The sequence below is a fragment of the Canis aureus genome, chromosome 11 (genome assembly GCF_053574225.1).
Source record: "Canis aureus isolate CA01 chromosome 11, VMU_Caureus_v.1.0, whole genome shotgun sequence".
In the NCBI taxonomy this organism is placed as follows: Eukaryota; Metazoa; Chordata; class Mammalia; order Carnivora; family Canidae; genus Canis; species Canis aureus.
Window position 1 is genome coordinate 12,872,153 of NC_135621.1, and position 22,206 is coordinate 12,894,358.

General features: G+C 40.3%; 1 long non-coding RNA gene across 2 annotated transcripts in view; it reads right to left on the reverse strand.

Moving 5' to 3' along the window:
• The window catches only part of LOC144323375 (uncharacterized), a 142,619-nt gene that overhangs the window by 108,531 nt on the left and 11,882 nt on the right, over positions 1-22,206 (reverse strand). Inside the window, exon 1 of one of the 2 annotated variants that reach the window (XR_013388806.1) lies at positions 15,094-15,496. The exons of the other annotated variant lie outside the window; for it this stretch is intronic. This is a non-coding gene — a long non-coding RNA (uncharacterized LOC144323375). Of the gene's footprint in view, positions 1-15,093; positions 15,497-22,206 lie in introns of those variants that run through there. 2 annotated transcript variants of the gene reach the window in all.

Below are 22,206 nucleotides of genomic sequence, written 5' to 3' on the forward strand. Positions count from 1 at the left end.
ATAAATGCTTGATTGTTTGTTTAAGTGAGCTACTCCCCCAAGTTACTTTAGAAAATCTTACCACTCAACTCCTGGTCCACAGACAACAGTACCAGCATCATGAGCCTGTCAGATATGCAGATTCACACCCCAGACCCCTGAATCAGAATCTGTGTTTTAACAAAATTTCCAGGAGACTTGTAAGCACGTCAAGTTCAAGAAGCACCATTTTAGAATACATCTTGATTCATACATTGTTACTAGTAGTCTAGTAAGTTCTGTGACTCCTCAAAGATCATTTCTTGCCATTGGGGACACTTACTTCTGTGGAAGCAGTGAATTATAACTGACTTTATTGGGCACTAACTGTGTGTCAGGAGTAGAAAGCACAAAGTTGACATGATGGGAGTTACACAGCTAGAAAGACATGAAGCTAGGTCAGAAGTCAACCTAGCTTCTGGGCACACATTTTCCATCACTGGGCTGCAAAGCCAGGTGCTGCTGCTCAGCAGGAGCATGATTAGCATGTGAGGACTGGCAGTTTTATGGAACTTTCTCATGTTCTGTAGGACGTTTGACATCCCTGTCCTCCACCCACTAACTACAGTATCCTGTTACCCTAAGAAAAGCCCCCCACATTTCTAGATGCCCATGGAGGTAGCCCTGGCTCACACAGAACTAGTGTCTTGTGGCATTCATGTAGGGATTTTGAGAAACTAGTTTTCTGAGACTTCTTTCTTTCTTCCAATGTTTAATCTATTTATAAAATTCTTTGACATTTTACATTTTATTTTTCAATTCAACAGAAGGCTATAACTATTGAGTATCTACTCTGTGCAGTCTAAAAGATAAGGTCCCTGCCTGCCAGCAGCTGACCATCTGGTTGGGGAAATCAGGCCTTAGCAATTCAAGGCACTCTATGATTAAGTCGAGAAATGACAACAACAACAACAAGACCTAGATTCATATTCTGACTTTATACCACTTATTACTGGCAAGGCCACTGGTATTCTCTAAGCCTTGGTTCCTACATCTATAAAATGGGCGCATTATTAAACAATGTGTGTAAATTGCCAATAGAGTGCCTACAGCATGATACATGCTTAGTAAATGTTAGCCACCCCTACCCCTCACCGCCACTCCCAATCAGTGTAGGCATAAGAGACAGCATCTAGGCAGGAGGCACAGCCTAAGCCAAAACTTGGTGTCAAGAGTGAGCATGCCTTAGGAAAAAATGTGTATAGGGCTCACAAACTAGATGAAGTGAAGGGTTTGGGTCAAGGAGTTATGAGAAGTGAACATGTGGAAGAAAACATAAGTTTGCATTTGCACAGTATCTCCTGGGGATTTCTGAATTTCTCTGGTATCATGACTTTCTAAGAAATGCAAAAAAAAAAAAAAAAAAAAAAAAAGTAAGCCTACAGAAAAGTTGAACTTCTATACCATAGATCATAAATATATCTATTATCAATCATTATCTTTAGAAAAATTAAATACTTGGCAGTGCTTTGAGATAGATTTTAAATTTTTACTTAAATACAAATCTGTCCCCTAATTTATTTCAGACTTCACTAAACGCCTTTTAAGCTCAGACCTGGACATAGCTGATAAATAAGGGTACATATAAGAATACATTTAGTTCTTCAAGTTTATAAAGTCCATAATTTCAGCATAAAAGAGGATTTAAAAAGGATTTAAAAATATCTTAAAATGTCCAAGTAGCTATTGCTACTACTAGTAAGTCCAGATAACTTGTTGCAGCATTCTTGTTACAGCTGCTCATTAGTAAAAGTTCTGTAACACCCAGCAGAAAAGAATAATTAGCAAATCAATTAATTAAGGCCCTATTGACACTCCTCTTGCCACCCCCAATTGCATCTTTGTTGTAAATAAGCTTTCTTGCCTACGTTAAAGTCATTAGCTCTCCATATGTAAATAATAATGTCCTTTAATTTAAACTGATTAAATATCAAAGAACCAATTTCAATCCACTCCTTCTGATCTAGCCAGGATATTAAAAACAAAGAGCGTTATTGTCTTACTTATCAAATTCAACACAACTGTATACACTTTTGAATTCATTAATTTCCAGGTTCACCTTCCCTCCTGAGGACATTAGCCAGAAAGCTATCTTTAGTTATAATACACACACACACACACACACACACACACACACACACCACAAATACTATAGTAATTAAAGAAACCACCCATTTCCTTCCCCCCCTAAGTTCCAGGAAGCTATGTTATTTCTGTGGACCAATTTCTATTTGCCAACTGTTCTCCAGAGCTTTTAACAGAAAATAAAATGTACTAGAAGCTATTCTCCAAATGACAGCCAAGAACACATCTCTTAGTGTCTCCTCCCTTCAGAGAAAAAAGCAAAAAATGTTTGTGTGTATTTAAGACCTTTACATTTAGGATTTTGTTACATCTTAAAATATGTAAAATCCCACAGTCCCTTGAAAAGAAATGTTTGAAGGAATCTCTAGTCTCTAAAGTTAGCTAGATTCTCTGCAACATTCACCTCTTATTTTGGCTCCTCTAATTATCCCTTTTAACTTAATGCTGGTTATTTTTGTTTCTTCCCGTCTTTACTCATACCACATTGTTTACGACTGGTAAAAAAAAATCATATTTACATATATTCTCAGTGGTAGCTTGTCAGTGTGTTTCCTTCCCCCATTTACACTAGGGGAGTTGGTGGAGGTTTTGGCTTCTTTTATCCTTTTCCTCCTTCAGAATAAATTATCCGTATAATCTCCAACAAACAACTTCTTAACTATTTCCCACTCCTCAAACTTTGGTCTTATTATAACACAAATTAGATTTACCTCAACCAAGAGTCACCTATGGATCACATCATCATGAGAAGGGAGATGGGAGGGGACCTATTTCCTTCTGATCTGGACCCAAGACAGATATCTTGTGTTATCCAGAAGGGAGCCAAAGCAAGACATCCCCACAGCAATTCCCCGCTCTCCGGTCTTTCTTCTCTTTGTTCTTGTCCCTCACAAATACCTCCCAGAAGGCCAGATTATTTTGTTAGAGACTCTTGAAACTGCCTAAACCCCCAAACAGGACAGAACGTTAGCAAAGTTTATGTAACTGATACTTATTTTCCTCATTATGACCAACACAAAAAAACGGTCTTCCCCTCCTGCTCCCTCAGATGATGCCCTTCACTTCCTGTCCAGGTCAGATTCCTCTGCTGGAGGTTCACCGAGGGCTCCACTTCCTGCGGCCTTAGAGCCTGCTTCATTTCCTGTGAACCTGATGCCAGTTTTCCTCACTGGCTCCGTAGCCTGTCGCACCATTTGTTTACCTCTTGCTTGCTCCTGACGCCTTCTGAACTTGTCTCCTAGACCTGCTATTTTCTTTACCCACTCACCAGCCTCACCCTTCCTTAAAACCATCTTTTTCACAAAAGTCATTCGGTAGCTAAGGCCAATCAGAACTTTTTTAATATCCTGTTGATTCTGGTTTGCTTTATTAGCTTAATAGTGAAAATCACCACATGCAGGATTCCATGTCTTTTAAAGGTCTAGAAACTCACACTTAATTAGGAATATTCGATATCTTTTTTTAAAAAAGGAATATTTGATATCTGAATTGTGCTGCTTATCAACTATGAGTCATGCCTTTCTTTTTCTTTTTTCTTTTTTTTTGGTTTTGTTTGTTTTTTTTTTTTACCCTGAGCAAGACCACACCTACCAGCTACCTCTCCTGACTCCAAAGGTTAAATTAGTTCTTCTAGTCATTCTTTCTCATAATACCTTATATCTGTTGTTGTTTCATATATGGCCAGCATAATAAATTGTCTAATTATTTATTAGATAATTCCCCCATGCACACACAACCTGTAAACTTTATGAGACCAGAAAAAAGCCAGGTGGTCCCTTGTCAAGCTGTCCTCTTTTCTTTTCTATTCTCCCTTCCTCACTTTCTGCTGCCAACACAAACACAGAGTGTGGCACATATTAGAAGATCAATAAATATATATTGAATGCACCACAAAAGAAAAAAAGAAATAAATGATAATTATGGGGAAGTGATGGATATGTTAATAGGCTTAATTGTGGGAATTATTTCACAAAGTATACATATATCAAATCATCACTTTATACACCTTAAATATATATACTTTTTGTCAATTATACTTCCTAAAGGTGGAAAGAAAAAATACATATTGAGTAGATGAATGAATGAATGAGTGAAAACTTCTCCCTCTTTTTCATCCCACTCTTCTTTCAATACTACACCTAGTTCTCACCTACAACTGTAATAGCCACTTGGCTCCAGTAGAACCAAAGAAGCATATGTCCTGCCTGTAGTTGATTATGTGAATAATACCTTTGAGGTCCTTCTGGGAACAGCATTCAAGGCAGAGTCACAGTGGTAAGACTTTTGTTTAACTGCAACAATGCATCTTTCTTTAATCATTCCCATTTAGAAAGGAACCTCCCTTTATAAATGTTCTCTATATCTCTGTCAGTGCATTATTTAACTTGACATGTCTGGGGTCTGTGGTGACAGATTTTGATATATGTATAGGAAATTCTTCTTCAAACATGAATAGAAGTTGGCAAAAGATTGCTTTGCTGTACTACTTTGCAAAAACCACTAATGTGGGGTGGGTTGCACAATAATAAATTATTCAGATCATAAATCTAAAGTAATTAGCTCATCACGATCAATACAATCTAAGTGAATTGGTGTGTGGCATTCAATTTTCGTAATATAATTAGTTTTGAAATATTCAAATTAAGGAGACTAAGATCCTCATAAAAAGTACTGAGTCTCCTGATTTCTAAGTATAATAGTGTATTTTGGTCTTTATACTAATAAGTCTAAATTATGTTATTTTTCCACTTAGATAAAAATTTCTTTTTTTTAAAGGTCTTATTTATTTGACAGAGAGAGAGGGAGGGAGAAAGCATAAGCAGGGGGAGCTGCAGGCAGAGGGAGAGGGAGAAGCAGAATCCCTGCTGAGCAGGGAGCCAGATGCGGGGCTCAATCCCAAGACCCCGGGATCATGACCCGAGCCAAAGGCAGATGCTTAACCAACTAAGCCACCTAGGTGCTCTTTTTTATTATTATTTTTTTTAATCAAATATGTCTGACTGGAGTTACTAAAGTCCTGGCCATTGAGAAATACTCGAAGAATGATGGGAGGTCAGCAAAGGCCATTTGCAGATGAATTTAAGTTATCTTATCATAAGAAATTTTTTTTTCAATAATTAAAAGCTGGCAGTTTGAAACTGTTCCCTCTAAACCACAGAGGACTTCTCTAAACCACAAAGAAAGATAAGTTTTCTTTCTAATGAGAAACTTTGGATTATCATTCTATTCATATGTCCAGTGTAAACTGTGTCATTTCCATAAACTTATTTTTATGTCCTGTGCTTGCCAAGATAATATATTGTCTCCTGTCTTCAAATTTTTCTGAGCTTGGAAAAGTGATGTCTACATGACTCATTAAAAGCATAGTCAACAAATTCTTGTTGTTTTAGGTAGAGTTTCTCAACCTGAGTACTAATGACATTTGGAGACAATTTGTTGTGGAGGCTGACCTGTGCATTGTAGGATGGTTAGCAGCATCCCTGATGTCTTCCTACTCAAAGCCAGTAGCATCTCCCAGCTGCGACAACCAAAAAGGTCTCCAGACATTACCAAATGTCCTGTGGGCGGCAAAATTGCACCCAGGGTGAGAACCACAGTTTTCAAGTATTATTGCCTTCCAAATAAGAAGGCATTATTAAATCATTATCTGTCTTTCTCTTTATTCTTTATCAATAATGCTAATAACCATTCATGGAAAAATATTTAAAGCCTCACAAGAAAAATTCACCACAATTAAAGCAAATGAAAGAATGCATTTCAGCAGAAATTGATCTTTTCCCTCTTCCTGATTATCCGAGTAATTTTGTCTCTTGCCCCAAACTCTTTGCTTTGTCAGTGGAGACCTGAGACTTGCTGCTACAACAATGAGTGTGTCTGTGGGGTGACTAATAAGGTAGCAGTGTGGTGTAATGGTTAAGGGGTCCTACTCGCATCAGATGCCTGGATGCCTATTCTGGCCTAAATACTTTTGTGCCTCAACTTTTCTTATCTAAAAAATGAGAATGATGACAACAGCAGTACTTATTCAGGTTTGTGGTAATACATAACAATAGTAGACTTATCGTGTGTACTCACGTGTTAATTAGCTGTTATTAGTTAATTATTATGAAGTAAGTTGCCAGATCACCCAGAGATTTGCTATCTTTGCCCTGGCTGCTGCAGCCAAAACTTCTAATCAATAAACATATAACTATCATTTCCTTTAACCCTGAATTCCGGGGGCTTGGTGGGCTCTGCTTTCCAGCAGCACTCCATAGATGAATTGCTCTGCAGCTTTCATAACTCTAGGGACATGTTCACCATATTTTTTTTAAGATGATGGGAATTGATTTTTATCTTTAATTTTTGCTTACAAATAATTCATCTGTTATGAGAAAAATAACAAGCTCCAAAGGGAAAATGCAGACACCAGTCTGTTCCCACACTGCCTTGAGTCGAAGGATAAGAATTATCTACCACCAATAAGCTTAATGAGAAACAACCTTTAAGTTGTAATTTCAATAGACTATAAATTGAGGTCTAGCTCTACCCACTGTGATGTTCTTCTAAAATGCAGAGTTAAATACTGTCTCATTACTCTGTCTTATTAGCTGGGACTCTTTCTGATGAAAGTGACTAAAACCCAATTAAAATCAACCTAAGGAAAAAAAAAAAGTGGGAGGGAATTTATCAGCTCTTGCAACTTGGAAGTCCAGGGGCGTTCTGGCTTTAGATGGAGCTGGATGGAGCTCAAGTCTTATCATCAGTTCTGTGTCTCCAGGCTCTGCTTTCCTCTGTTGTGCCGGTTTCCTTCTCTCCAAGTGAGAATTCATTTCTTATCAAAATGAAGGAATTAAAAAGGAAAAAGCATATTGAGAAGCCAAAGCAATGGCTACTATACTAGATAATATCCTGCTTTGCACATAATAAAGAAACGAGCTAAATAGAGGCCTGCTCCCTTAAGAAATCCAAGTTCTACTCGTTATTCAGAGTCTAGGAAAATTGCCATCTCTGCCATGAAGCCTTCTTTGATAACCTTACCCCTAGTAATTGCTACTTTATCAAAATACTAATGCACTTACTGTCTACGTAGTTTATTTTGCAAAATAGCATGAATTACTTTGTAGTATTAACTATATGTAGAAAATATGCTCATATACAGTGTATATTTCCAACTCAACTCTTTTTTAGAGAGAGAGAGAGTTCACACACACATCCACACACCTGAACACACGAGCTGGGGCAGGGTGAGGGCCAAAGGGTGAGGGATAGAGAGAATCTTAAGCAAGCTCCATGCCCAGAGTGTGAAGCTCCACGCGGGGTTTGATGTCACAAACCTGAGATCATGACCTGAGCTGAAATCAAGGATCAGACATTTAACTAACTTGGCCATCCTACCGCCCCTCAATTCTTTTTTGCAATCACAATTATTTTTTCTTATTATAAAAGTTACACCTACTTCAAATTATACCTGGTATATTGAGCACTCAGATTTATTATAGATTTTTCTCAATCTCCCTTGCCTTCTGCCCATGTGATGATAAAAGGATTTTATTTAAGGCATTAATACTCAAGGACAAAGAAGAAGCAAAAGCATGATGAACTGGACAGTCCGTGGTAACTGACTTTGCAAAGCCAAGGAACAAGAACCGCTTTGGGAGAAGCTCAGAAGTAAACTGGTGTGTGCTACAGAATCCCAGAAAGACTTCGGAAGAAAAAGTTCCATATACCTCTGAAAGTGATGATTCAGTTCTAGAGGAGGCTGCAAGCTAAAGGCTTAATTAAATGTCCATGTTGAATCACTATGCCATACACCTGAAACTAATGCACATGGCATATCAACTATACTTCAATTAAAAAAAAAAAAAAGCACTGAGTCCACCAGCTAGGACTCCTCTATGCAATGGAGCAGCACTGCTGCCCCTCCCCAACCTAGCAGAAAGGGAGGTAAAACAGGGAGACTCAGGCATCAAAGTTAGCAGGCCCAGTTGGGGTCAAGGACATACTATATCAAAATCAAGGACACTTGAGGTACCTAGTTGGTGCAGTCGGCTGAGTGTCAGACTCTTGATTTTGGCTCAGGTCTGATCTCAGGGTCATGAGATCAACCCCTGCATCCATGGGGCTCTGCACTCAGCAGACAGCTTGAGATTCTCTCTCCCTCTCCCTCTGCCCCTTCTGCTCTTTCTCTCTCTCTCTCTCTCTCTCTCTCTCAGATAAATAAATCTTTTTTCAAAAAAATCAAGGACACCAGGCCCAGCTGACGTGGAGGAGTGGTCTGTGCACACTAATGCAACTTCATCCCTAACTACAGCAACAGTAATGATGTCATTGTTGCTCTCATTTGTTGAACGTTGACTATATACCAGCCACTGTGCTCAGCATTATATATGCATAATATCACATCTAATCCTCATATCCTGTGAGCTAAGTACTATTTTGTACTTTAATAAAATACTTTAAGGGCTGCCTAGTTAAGCTTCTGACTCTTGATTTCAACTTAAGGCATGACCTCAGGATCATGAGATCGAGCCCCAGGTCAGGCTCTGTGCACTGGGTGTGGAGCCTGTTTAAGATTCTCTCTCATTCCAGGGGGATCCCTAGGTGGCTCAGCGGTTTAGTGCCTGCCTTTGGCCCAGGGCATGATCCTGGAGTCTCAGGATCGAGTCCCACATCGGGCTCCCGGCATGGAGACTGCTTTTCCCTCTGCCTGTGTCTCTGCCTCTCTCTCTCTCTGTGTGTCTCTCATGAATAAATAAAATCTTAAAAAAAGAAAAAAAAAGATTCTTTCTCCTTCCACCCTTCTTTCCCTAAAAAAGAATTAAATAAAACACTTTACAAGGGAAGTAAAAGGTTATAGAACTGGTTAAGTTATAGTAAGATTAAGTAACTGGCTGAAGAACTCACAACTAATAAATGTCAAAGCCCAAGTTTGGACCCTGAATCACTACACTAAATGACCCCCCATTTATCAATTAATTTGTTCATTTATTCATTCAACAAACATTTGCTATGTGTCCAATACTGACTCATCAAGATTTGTAAAGATGAATATAGCATATGGTCTCTAACCCCAAGAAGCTCTCAGTATAAAGAGGGCAACAAATCTTGGGGTGACTTGGTGACAGGCACTAAGGCAGGCAGTTGACAGGATGAGCACTGGGTGTTATGCTATATGCTGGCAAATTGAACTCCAATAAAAAAAATAATAAATTTTTTTAAAAAGAGGGCAACAAATCCATAAACAAGCATAACTGGTACATTGAACAAGTAGGTCCCCACACTGGAGTTAGAGAAAGGATTCTATTATTTCTCTCAGCCAGTTCTCTGACTCTGTTCTGAGGCCTGTGTCTTCCCTACATGGAAAGTAGATGAAATCTTAGGCAGATTCTATAAACTCTTTTGAACACTCTGGTGCACAGTCCCTTCGTCTCTGCTAGTCAGAAGAATAGTCTGATTTTAATTCAATAATCCGAACCTCATTCACAGTTAAAGCTTCTCAGCTCCCCTGGCTGGGCAACAATCAGTGGGGAAGAAGGGGTATGATGGGCTTCTCCTGTGTCTCTTGGCCTTGTGCTCCTCTCTCTGTGCCTTCCCAGTACTGTCTCTGGCTCCCCCAGGGATGGAGGGAGAAAAAGAAGGGTAAACAGGAGGAGGTGACTTATCTATCCAGTACTCTTGTGATAGACCAGCAGTGTTCTGTGGCCTTGAAGAGTTTTAGAGCTGACTGTTCCCAAGAAGGGGGCTCTTTTGTGCAATCTCACGATACCCCCATGGAGCCCTCTGAAGAGCCAACTGATACAGGCTATGTCTCTCTTCTGGCTTCTGATCTCTTGTTCTGCCTTCAACCACCCAGAGTCACACTTCTTCTGGAGTAACTGCTCTCTTCCATATCTTCTTGAGCAGGATTCCGGAAAGGCTCCTATGACTCCCCTGTCCAGTCGATAAGAAACTTACACACTCTTTTGTCAGTCATTGTGAATGCAAGTGCAGCTTATTCCTCATAAAGACTGTTTCTCTGTGTTCTGGCAGTAGGCAAGTGGCTCTAGCCCCAGTCCCTTGCCTTCAGTGCAGTCAGGCCCAGGACCAGTGCCTATCCCTTTGCCCTCAAACCCCATGGCACTTCTGTGTTTCTCTTGAATGGTCCTGTTGAAGGCTTCTTGCTTGACAATGGAGACTTGAGGGGTGGTAGCTCTCAGGTCCCCCTCTTGATCATTGCACATATTTTTACTTCTAGAGCATTATTATGCTTACAGAGACAATTCATGGTTTCACTTAATTTTCCACTGAGGTCACATGCTATTTTTAGAACTGCATTCTATGCAAAATATATAAAAAACAAGCTCAGAGCCATGGTTCCAAATACAGACTATGTAACCCCTGAGAAAAAGAAAGCCTCTGGGGTCTTGTTTCTGATGGCATTTATCCATAATCAGAAAGATCAAAAGCCACTCGAGAATTATTTATAAGTCAAAAGGTGAATAAGTGACCCACACAGCAACAACTTTTCAGACACACAAAATTAGGTCTGATTGTCAACATCTTAATTGCATTCATTAATTCTTTACTTGCATGGCTTGCTTTTGATAGATCATTTGGAAATAATCTTATCCCTGATGCTACTTGTTTCTCCCAGACACTACCATGCACATGGACATGTATTATTTTTATGGATGTCTGGAACTTGCTGTCCCCCCAAAAAAACTCATAAAAATTCTGAGAGCAATAATAGCTAAACTATATAAAGCCAGGGTAGGCCATCTAGTTTGGTTCCTCTTTGAATGATTACTTGGTATGTTCCACAATTTCAAGGCTAAAGAGATTATTTCCTCAACATCATTGTCTCACCCTTGTATTGCCTTAATTGGATTCCCCATTGCCTATAATATCAGCCTTTACCAAACATTGTGATAATCCTATTTGTTATCAATGAGATAATGAGATTTTTCTTGGTTAAACACAAAGCAAACTTTAATACTCAAATCTCACTAGAAAACAGAGAAGTGAGGCGCCTGGCTGGCTCAGTCGGTTAAGTGTCAGACTTGATTTTGGCTCAGGTCTTGATCTCAAGTTGGTGACATCAAGCCCTGAATGGGGCTCCATGCCCAGCATGGAAATTCTTGAGATTCTCTCTCTCTGCCCCTCCACCCTCTCTCTCTTAAAAAAAAAAAAATTAGAAAACACAGAAGCTTCTTATTAGTTTCTAAATGTCCTTCCTCTTACCAGACATGATTGTAAATCAATATCAATCACAAAACCCACAAATTCCATGGTCAAAATATCCCACAGAGGATCACCCTAGTCTGCTACTACCCTATAGGAAGTTCCCAAGACTAGGCTTAAATGTTGTTTTCTCTCTCTCAAGATTTATTTATTTGACAATGGCAGGGGAAAGGGGGCAGGGCAGAGGGAGAGGGAGAAAGAAACTTAAGCAGACTCTATACTGAGGATGGAGCTGATGTGGAGCTGGATCTCACCACCTTGAGATCATGACCTGAACCAAACCAAGAGTTGGTTGCTTGACTGACTGAGCCACCCTGGCACCCCTTAAATGCTATTTTCTTAATACCTATACCTCCCCCAGGCTCCCAGAAGGCCAATCTATCACCTTTGTCTCAGCATCTCCTGAGCATACACATCAGGCCTGGCACATAGTGGGCCATCAATAAATGTGGACTGAATTGTTTTGTTGAATTTTAAGTAAGCCAGACCTCTTAGCAATCACATCATAGGTGTTTTGAACCTTTTTTTGTTTTTAAGTTTGCTCACAATCAGCAGTTGTTTTATTGCTTTTACAATAAAAATTAAATCAAAGAGGAATAATTTATAGAAGGAAGTGGAGTTTGAGTGATTTAAGGCCACTTTGTGTCTCTCTTGCTCTGCTTTGGTCTTCTATCAAGCAACTCTGCCTTTAGCTTTCAATAAGAAAAAAGGAAAGGAGAGGAGGAAGGTTAGAGAGATTGGGTCAGGTTCTCAGAGGAGAAAAGAAACACCACTATTGTCATAAACTACAGGAAACATTTCTTGAGCCTAGTAATTTGGGTGCAAATACAGGATCAACTGAATTACGTAGAAGCCCTGCTTTGGAGAAGACAACTTATGAAGGGCATTTCCAAGTTATGGAAGCCTATGAAGCCTTATGAAGTTACACTTTCAACTTGCTTGGACTTTTACAAGAGGTCTACACTGGGATCCCTGGGTGGCTCAGCAGTTTGGTGCCTGCCTTTGGCCCAGGGTGTGATCCTGGAGAACTGGGATCTAGTCCCACATCAGGCTCCCAGCATGGAGCCTGCTTCTCCCTTTGCCTCTGTGTGTTTGTGTCATTTCATGAATAAATAAATAAAATATTTAATTAAAAAAAAAGGTCTACACTGTCAAAATAATCCTCCACTATTCCATTTATAATGTGAAAGTGGAACAAACTTTTTCATTAATGTGTTGAAAATATTCATTTGAAAAATGTGGATATTAATTTTAGGAAAAACTTTGTGATAGAATAGGGCTGAATTTTCTGATTTAACATAATTCTAGGTATCCTTGTATCATCAATGTGTGTTTATGACTACTTTATGGGCCTTAAGCTTGATGTTTACTATGCTAAATTATTTGAGAGGATTGTGATTGTAGCTTTGTCTTTTTGACATGTGATCGATCATGACTATACCTTATGTGACACTGAGTCCTTGGTCAGCCCTGAGTTGCAACATCAGCGCTAGAGGAGAAAATGTTCCATTTTATGGAAGATGTGATTTCTAAGAAAGCAATGTGGCAAGAAACAAGACTGACTATAAAATCTAGGAATGTGTATTTATGGCTACAAACCGATAACAGGAAATGTCTTAAGAAAAAGGAGACTGGCAGATTGTAGGATGGATCAGCAGCAGCAGCTTTCCGGAGAAAATAGGCCTCAATCTGTTATCTGAAGGGCAGGGAATAGAATGAAGATGAGAAGACATGCTGTCAGTGGTTACAGTCATTGTTGTTTAACATCTGTCCAACAGAAAGTGCTTATTGCAAGTCACAGCAACACTCAGGCCATAGAAATGGGTATATAAATTTGTTTTCCTTTGTAATGTAATCAATCTGATCGCTTGCTGACCATGACCCAGGGTCCATCTTGGGTATCAGAGACTATAAAGACAGTTGCAACCTGGTCTTTGTTTTCAAAAGGCTCCCAACCTGGTATGTAAGATAGACAAGTAGATAGTGCAGTAAAGCCAGTGCTATCGTAGAGGTAGTGTTGGAATACAAGGAGCAGATATGAAACTACATTTGTGGGCACAAAGGAGGCTCCTCAAGAAAATGTATGAAAGGATGAAGATGAAGACATCCAAAAAAGAGGCCAAACTGAGCCACTAGACTAGCCAAAGGCAGGTGCCCTTCCAAAACAGGGGCAGCCTCAGCCCACCCTGCTAATCTGCCACATGGAAGGGAAGAAAAGAGCATTTGTCCTAAAGGCACTGCCCCTCAGGGAAGAAGGCTCAAAGCCACTGTGTTTCTTCACCAAGGCCCCACCACCACCACTGTGTCCACCAACTGGACATTCCTGGTGGTCTCATTGGTGACAGACGTGTCCCAGAGTCCCTCCCCTAAAACTGAACCAGAGGAAATAATGAGCTACTTCTAGGACTTAGAGGATAGGGCTTCAGTATATGAGGTTTGGAGAAGCTGACTACCTTTTACCCCACTCATGTCTTTGGAAATAATGGGGTAGAGGTGCAAGGAAGGACCCCTTCTCAGTACCCCATCATTATCCCAGCCTCCCATCTCCTGTCCAATTCCTGCTCTGAGTCTTTGACCCAGTCAAGAGAAGCCTTATCTCTACTACTGTTCTTTTAAATCTCTCTTACACAAAGATCAAGACTTTTCAAATTTAACCAAGAATTTAATTCTTTGTTCTCTGGCTCTACTTCCCTTTCCCCTACCTCTGGCTGGCCAATTAGGGATAGGGATAGGCCAAATTTGGGGGCAGGGGAGGTACAGGGAGAAATAAAAGGAGAATATGTTTTTTGAAAATCTATTACTATCTCACCCCTCTTGAACACATGGCTTTGTCTATCAAATGAGGTAGTTGCTGCTATCCAGAATTGTGACTGAAAACTTTTAACATGGTTGAAAAGTAAACAGATCTACCTCTGAGAAACATCATGGGTTAAAAAAGTTTTCTATGGGGTGACCTAAAAACTAAACACCAATTGCAATCAGAGAGGGGAGAAAAAAAGTTTCCAAACCCAAACTTTATTTACCATGTATTGTATAGACGATTTTGTTAATATGCAGTTTGATACATTTAATCTTGTGCATTTACAAGTGCACATGTGAATAATTTATATACTCATAGTATCAAGAGTTTCTTGTTTCTGTCATAGTTATGTTTATGTTACCAGGAATATATGATTTCTTTGCTTTCTACTCAATTTTTCCTAATCTAAATTAATTCAACCTAATTTTCCATCCTGCCAATCTCCTGCAGGTTTTTTAATGATAAGCCAGGAGTCTTCTTTGTGTGCTTTTTCTCAGTGATCCTGTGTAGTGGCCATGTATACAGTCATAAATATCCCGGTGGTCTCCCACTTTGGGAGCAGATCTCTAATAGGTGAACCCAGTATTTACAGTAGCTGCTGCCACACAGCCACCAAAACAGCGTTTAAGTGACTGCTCCTCTTAACTGCTTCCATCTGTCTCTCCAGCTCTAAATGGTACGTTGAAGTGCTCCAGGGTTCAGTGCTCTGACCTCTTTCTTATCGATTTATCTATCTACTTAGGTGAGCTCATTTAGCCCCAGGGCTTTTAAGATCCCAAACTTAAACTCCAGCCCCAACCTCTCCTGTGAACACATATCTAGCTGTCTACTTGAAGTCCTTACTTGGAAGAATCTCAAACTTCAAATACACTAAATAGAACTCCCAATTCTCTGCCACCACACATAAACATGCACATACACACACAAAACATGCTTCCCGGAGTATTCTTCATCTCAATAAAAGAGGACTCCATTCATCCAATACTTACAATTTCTCAAGCTGAAATCCTTGAAGTCATCAGTGACTCTTCTCTTTCTCTCATATCCAGTCTAGATCCAGGACAAAATGACATTTTGCCCTTAACTCCACCAGTGCCCTGAGCCACCATCCAAGCCACTATCATCTCTCACCTGGATTATTACACGAGCTGTCTAACTGGCCTCCTTGCCTCTGCCATTCCTTTCCCACAGTGTATTCTCTGCAGACCAGACTCACAGTCAGAGTGAGTTTCTTAAAATGGTAAGTCTGATGAGGCCAGTTCTTTGTGCATAATATTCCCATACCTTCCTACCTCGCGGAGTAAAACACAAAGTCCTTCACCATAACTTACATGACCATGCATGACCTGCCCTTCCTTAATCTTCAAGCTCTGACCTTATCTCTTACCTCATCTCCCCAGTCCCCTCTACTCTCACGTAGTTCCAGCTATACTGGCACACCTCACACATGCTAAGTAGCTTCCCCATGACAGTTGCTCTTGCCATTCTCTCTGCCTGGAATGTCCTTCTCAGAGATAACCTTTACTTCAAGTTACTGCTCAGAACTCACCTTATCACAGATGTCCCTGACCATCCTACATAGAGAAGCCAAGCCCCTGCCCAGTCTTTCCCTATTCCCCTCACCCTGCTTTATTTTCCTACATAGTACTTGCTGCCTTCCTGGAGACAGGCAGGCCAGTTAGACAGCTTTTGTAAAAACCTCTAACATATTATACATTTTTCTGTCAACTGTCTCTCCACATTACTTAATATACTCTATAGAAACAGGAACTTGGGATGTTTTATACTCTACCCTACCCACAGCAACTAGAACAGAGATTGGCACGGGGTTCATGCTTTTTAAGTACTTGTTGAATAAATAAATGAAAAAAGCTTTAGAGACCTCAAAACATTATGTTTCCTGATGGCTGGCCACATGGTTTCTGGTTATAGCTGGGAGGTGTTCCACTGGAATTGCCCTACTTCAGCCCAAATGGCTAATGATAACCTGGGTATCGTGGTCAATATTGGCAATACATCTGGAAACATTATCTTGCCTGGGTCCCCAACCCCGGAGGGCCTGCACCTGCAATAATACATGCAACTTTAGTTGTTCTAGCTCAAGAAACGTCCAAATAAAAGCAAGTACAGAGATCCAGGAAATAGAGAGTACTGCCAGAATAAGCAGGACATTTCAGTCTGGAGTGATAAAAGATGAGGAAATATGATCAAAATTTTAAAAATCATAATCTTGTGGGTGCTTGGGTAGCACAGTTGGTTGAGCATCTGACTCTTGATTTTGGCTCAGGACATGATCTCAGGGTCATGAGATTGAGCCCCATATCAAGCTCTACACTCAGTGTGGAGTCTGCTTGAGTTTCTTTCTCCCTCCCCCTCTGACTCCCCACCCCCCCACACACACACCCACACTCTCACTCTTACATTCTCTCTCTAAGATAAATAAATAATTTTTTTTTAAGAACCATAATGTTGGGATCCCTGGATGGCGCAGCGGTTTGGCGCCTGCCTTTGGCCCAGGGCGCGATCCTGGAGACCCGGGATCGAATCCCACGTCGGGCTCCCGGTGCATGGAGCCTGCTTCTCCCTCTGCCTGTGTCTCTGCCTCTCTCTCTCTCTGTGACTATCACAAATAAATAAATAAATACCTTAAAAAAAATTAAAAAAAAAAAAAGAACCATAATGTTGTGATCAAGCCCAAGGTGAACTTGTATATGAAATTGAAGATACAAAAGAAACAAAAGAAGGAAACTCATTAATACTTGGAAGGTAGTATGATGTGGTAGAAATATCACACGGACGATGAGATAGGGACACTTGAGTTTACTTTTTTTTTCAAAGATTTTATTTATGAGACACACAGGGGGGTGGGGCAGAGACACAGGCAGAGGGAGAAGCAGGCTCCATGCCGGGAGCCCGATGCGGGACTCGATCCCGGGTCTCCAGGATCAGGCCCTGGGCTGAAGGCAGGTGCTTAACCGCTGATCCCCCCAGGGATCCTGACACTTGAGTTTAAACCTAAGATCTAGCTGCATGACCTGAGACATGAACTACTATGAACTAAAGTTTGTATGTACAATTAAAAATAATGGTACTTATGCTATAAGTACCATTATGAAGACAATGAACATATAAAACACACAGTAAATGCTTATTCTCTTCCTGTGATAAGGAACATATTCACTTATAACATATAAGTGAAAAGAAGTCCTAAAACAGAAGGCAAGCTTAGGTAGGTTTTGTATAGGATGAGAAGAAACAGTAAATGATAGAGGTAGGAAATGCGTATTATCTTATGTTCGTTCAGCACTTTAGTCAAACTATTTTCACTGACTTAATCTGCTTTAACCTCATAAGCTATCTTAGGAGATAAGAAAAGTAGGTATTATTAAACCCATTTTATAGATGAGGAAACCAAGGATAGAATTTGTTCTAAGTCTTTTTAACACAAGTTCAGTGATCCTCCCACCACTCCACAGGGCCTCTTTATAGAATTTAAAGCACTTCTCAGAAAAGCTTAGTCACTTAGGAGAGACTCACTATGGGTGATTAACGAAAACAAAGATGTCTGAGGATTTAGTTTGTAAGTGGAGTTAAGAACTACCAAATGCTTTCTCAGAACACCTCACAGGCCTGTTATGAAAATATCCAGCTGGATGAGGCCTGGACCTAATTCTCCAGAGCAAGTTTCTCAGAGCACAGTTTGCTGTCCTTAACTGGGCATGAGTGCAGTCCATCCGTGAGACGTGCCCATGGACATTTTCTCCCTGCCTCTGGTTTTGGAGGGCATGTTGTTGTGCATTCCCAAGGGCGGAGGGCAGACTTGGGAGGCCTGGGTCTTCAGTCACAATAATCCCAGTTACCAGAAACAGCTAAACCAAATTTATAACATATGTTTCCACAGCCTCAAATACCCACCATTTGTCCCATGACCTTCTGTCTTTAAACAAATGCCAAACAAGGAGATTCAATTATTCAGTCAGTCTAATAAGGAATTGGTTTATGCTGAAACTCAGTGCTAGGTTTATGTAATTTTACACTGTGGGTTAAACTTAAAACTTTATGCCAGCCTGTATCTGCAGTCAAGGAAGATTTCTACCTTTCTTTATAGTTAAATTAGTTTCCAGGCAGAATTGATCCTCAAAGGAGAAAAAGCCAATCATACCACACCAGTTTTTGTAATGGAAAACAACAGAGAAATAGCATCCATTCATCCATGCAACAAATATTTACTGTGATCTTTCGAAGTGGCAAGCACCATACAAGGTATTGGGACTATAAAATGGACAAGAAACAGTCCTTGGTCTCAGGTTCAGGGTTTTGTGGGCAGACAGACACTGAGCAATCTAAATCATTTACAACATAATGTAATATTACGATGAAAAGAATTGTAAGGTGTAATGGGAGCTTATGTTACATAATTATTGAATATTCCCAGGAGATAATCACCTCAGTAATTAGGATGACCAACTCATTCCAGTTAGCCTGGGACTTCCTGGTTTTGTCACTGATAGTCCCAGTGTCCTGGGCAAAGTAGGATGGTTGGTTATCCTACCTGTGATCCTAAACCAAAAAGAAAAAAAAAGTTGATTTTGCTCTCCTTGAAAAAGACGATGCTTATTCCCAGGGGCACAAGGGATCAGAATGACCTCATCAGACTGAAGACTCAGTAGTTGGTGGAAAAATAGATGTCCCCCATGGTTCTTTCAGAGACAAATGAAAACCAGCCTGACATCTTCATAGAGCTCATGCGTGGTTTCCCTGACCCTTGACTAGAGTCCTCTGTTTAACCTGTATGAACATTTGTCTATTCGTCTGTAAAACTGTAGTAGATACGGTATTAGTCAGGCTAAGCCAGATTCTGCTGCTAAATCTTAGTGTCTTATAACCCCAAAAGTTTATTTGCATTTCAGGTCAGCTGAGGCCATGCAGCTCATCTCCTCATCCTAGAAGCCAGGTGAATGGGGCAGCCACCATCTCAGCTGTAGTCCATCGCCAGTTCAAAGGGAAAGAGCAACATTCTTCCTGCCTCAGAAAACATTCTCTCACCATCCAGCAGTCATCCCTAAACTAATGCTTTTGGTTGATTTTAGGTATCTTTTGTTGCAACAGCAGTTACCTGGCCTATTCTGACCAATGGGGATACCCCCTGGAGCAGCAATTACCCATAGAGGAAATAAGAGTAGTGGAGAGTGTCGGTACCCTCTTAAAGTTAGTGCTGAGGTTAGGGTAGGTTTAGGGTGTTGCTAAAGATCAGCATTCCTGGTTTGACCTTTATCAAAACTCGTAAGTTTCTCACAGAGCAACACTTTTTCCACAGCCAGAGCCTGCAGCCGTGGTCCCACCCAGCTCTTCTGACAAATACCTAGCAGCCAGCCAGTCACAGGGCCAGAAAGTATGGTTGGCACAGCAATTCCCCTCCCTGCTACTGAAAACATAACTGTGCTGCATCATTCTCATGTTTTAAAATGGGCTTTTTCAAGCCACTGGATCATTTAGAACATATTTCTCATGAGTTATATGACATTTTAACTCTATGCCCCTCCTTTTGAGTTTCATTGCGAGTTTCCTGTTCATGCTAAAGATAGTCATAAACAAACTCTGTGGTCTGTATCTCAAAAAGGGAAACATATGTAAAGTCCGATTATCATCTCTTTTCTCTGAGAATGGAAGGGCTCTGCTTCCTACAGGGTAACGTGCATTTGCTAATCGCCCTTTGACTGGCAATAAATGGCTCCTCTGAACCGATGGCCTCTCCTTTTTAGAAATCATTCAAAAGAATCGGGTGGATAGCTGCAACATCTGATTATAAAGTGAGTAGCAAAAAGGGTTTTTCCTCTAGGGATCATGCAGCAGGAGTTTCAATGTGGTTGAACTTTTATATAACTGAAGTCATCCATTATGTTCTGACGAGCATGTGCATAACACACTGCCTATGTAACTGGGACATCAAAAAGTTCTGACCTTTTAGTTAAGTGAAATGAAATGTTTCTCTTAGTCTGATGGCCGAATTGGTCTTTTAAAAATTTTTTTCATAAAAGTTTAATTCTGCTTAGGTGAGTCCCATTATGATTTTGCTTGGAAATGAGTTATCCTACAACATGAGTTTTCTAGTCACTAATTTCCTCCTTTGTTCAGTATAGCAATTACTTAGCTGTGTTCTTATGCATTAAAGCACATTCTCTAGAGTTCAATTTATTTAGCTTCACTCCTGATGACACTGGGAATGAAATTTCAGCATAATCTCATGAGGATCCATGGACAGGAAATTGTCCAATGGTGAAACTCCAGTGAGACAGCAAAAGACCAGCTTGCATCTGAAGTTGAAGATGTTGGATAGTGGGAGCCTGGAAACAAGCATAAAGGAAATGGTTCCTGGGGATAGAGTGATTGTCTCCCAGGCAACACTCAGCACAGGAAATAATTACCTTTCTTACCGAAATCACTAGAGGTCTATTAGGTTCCTCCTTTTTTCATGGGCAGACTTACAGGCAGTGGGAATTCTAGATAAGACATCCATAAAATGGATGGTATTCTCAACACACACTCTTGAGTACAGTATAAGGGACTGCAGAGCCACATGGCCTACGTTGCACAAATCTGTGCAGTCCTAAGCAGGAACAGAAAAGGAATTAATTTTTCCCAACATGGGAGCCTCAGATCCCTAAGTTTCCACCAAGAGACTTAGGGGAATCAGGAGTGACACACAATTCAAAGTCTCATTCACTTTCTTGTTGATTCCGTGACTGTTTATTATGTTCAAGTTGCTCTACTAGGTTCTGGGAATTAATCAGCAAATGAGATCCTTAGTCCCTGACAGAACAAAGCTTATGTTCTACTGGAGTTCTCCAGCATGATACAACTACTTTCAAAATTATTTAATTAGTGTTGTGTGAAGTGTTGCAAAAGAGAAATGTCGGATATTAGAAGAGCATATAACAGGGAACATCACCTGGTCTGAAGTTCAGGGAAGGCTACCCTGAGGATATGTTGTAAAAACTGAGAGGCCTTAAAGGATGAGTTTTAGTTAACTAATCAGAGAGGTGGGGTAAGAAGATGATAGACAGAATGGCAAATACTAAGACCCTCAGGTGGAGAGAAGAATGGCATTCTCAAGGGACCGAGATACAGCCAGGTGGAGCACAGATGCCAAGCAGGTGAGGAGAGAGCAAGGCTCTGAAGGCTGCCAAGGGCTTGGGGTCTGAGCTGATAGGGGGAACATGCTTGACTGATAAATTGTGAAAGTAATGTAAGTTGTATTGCTTGTAAACAAATAATAAATTTCCTGGTAAAAAATGATATGAAAAATTCCTTGAAAGTTTCCTTTTACCATCTACCCTCCACCCCAACTCATAGTGGTTAAGAGTAACCGCTATGAACAGTTTTGTGTGGGGATTTCTAAATCTATTGCTTTAAGTATTTTAAAGAGAAAGTTGCTTTGTATTGTCCTTACATAAATTAAACTATGCATATTATTGTGAAATTTTTCATTTAGTGTTGTGACATAGCAATCTTTCCATACTTTCTATATTTGGATCTACAACATTCTCTTATTTATTCTTCTATTAGCGGATCTTTTTTCAAAATTACAAGTATTATTGCCATTGATTTCCAGGAACATGGGATTCTAAGCCAAAATCAAGGCCTCCCTCTCCCACACTAAACAATAGAAATTCCTAACCAACTCTGATCAAAATAATATCTAAAATACATAACTACCTCAAAAGAGGGAGAGGAAAACCCACAGGTGCCACCAACATAGAGGGAAAGGAGAGCCAGATTGGGGTTGTCTTGGTTAGAGGCCCAAGTGTCTCAGGCCTGTGGTTCCCATGCAGGCAGGAGTAGGAGATGAGACCTCAGTGTGCAGGAGGGCGTGAGCGAGCAGCTGGGACTGTCACGTGGCCATCAAAAAAAGGATCAGAAACACATTGTCTAAGAACCAGAGGAGTCATGAATAAGCCTGCCATAACCCAGAACCTCTTTTGGAAGAAAAAATAGCACCTTGTGAAGTTGAAACTGTACCATATGTAGGTTCATAGGAACCCCGAGATAAGAAATTACCATAAAAACCTCCACATGGAAAACTAGAAAACATTACTGAAAGA